Genomic DNA, 437 nt, shown 5'->3' with positions numbered 1-437 from the left:
GCAGCACGTGGTGCGCAGCCCAGCCCGGGCCGCTGGGCTCGGAGCTGCGTGTGCGTGTGTGTGTGCGTGTGTCCGCGCAGCTGCTGTGCTCTGCTCCGAGTGTATTTAATGTTTAGCAATGGGCTCCTTTCAGAAAAGCCCCCACTGCTGTATGACAACCTGTCTACACGATTTTACAGCTGTCCAACATTGGGGTTTTGCTGTTTCGCAGCCTTAGTGTGTCCCCTTTTAACAAAAACAACTGTGTTGCTGGTTTTTTTCCACCTTTAACATTGAGTCCCCCTTGTCGTCGTTGGACTCAGGAACAAACGAGAGTGGCAGTGAGAGGAAAAGGGGGCTCTGCAGCCATGCGACTTGTAACAATTTACCACTACAAAAAAAAAAAAAAAAAAAAAAAAAGAAGAAAAAAAAAAAAAAAAAAAACTATTTTTCACAAC

This window comes from Corvus brachyrhynchos, unplaced genomic scaffold (assembly GCF_000691975.1).
Source record: "Corvus brachyrhynchos isolate BGI_N302 unplaced genomic scaffold, ASM69197v1 scaffold7, whole genome shotgun sequence".
Classification (NCBI taxonomy): Eukaryota; Metazoa; Chordata; class Aves; order Passeriformes; family Corvidae; genus Corvus; species Corvus brachyrhynchos.
The sequence above is the reverse complement of the archived record's forward strand: the minus strand, read 5'-3'. Positions refer to the sequence as shown.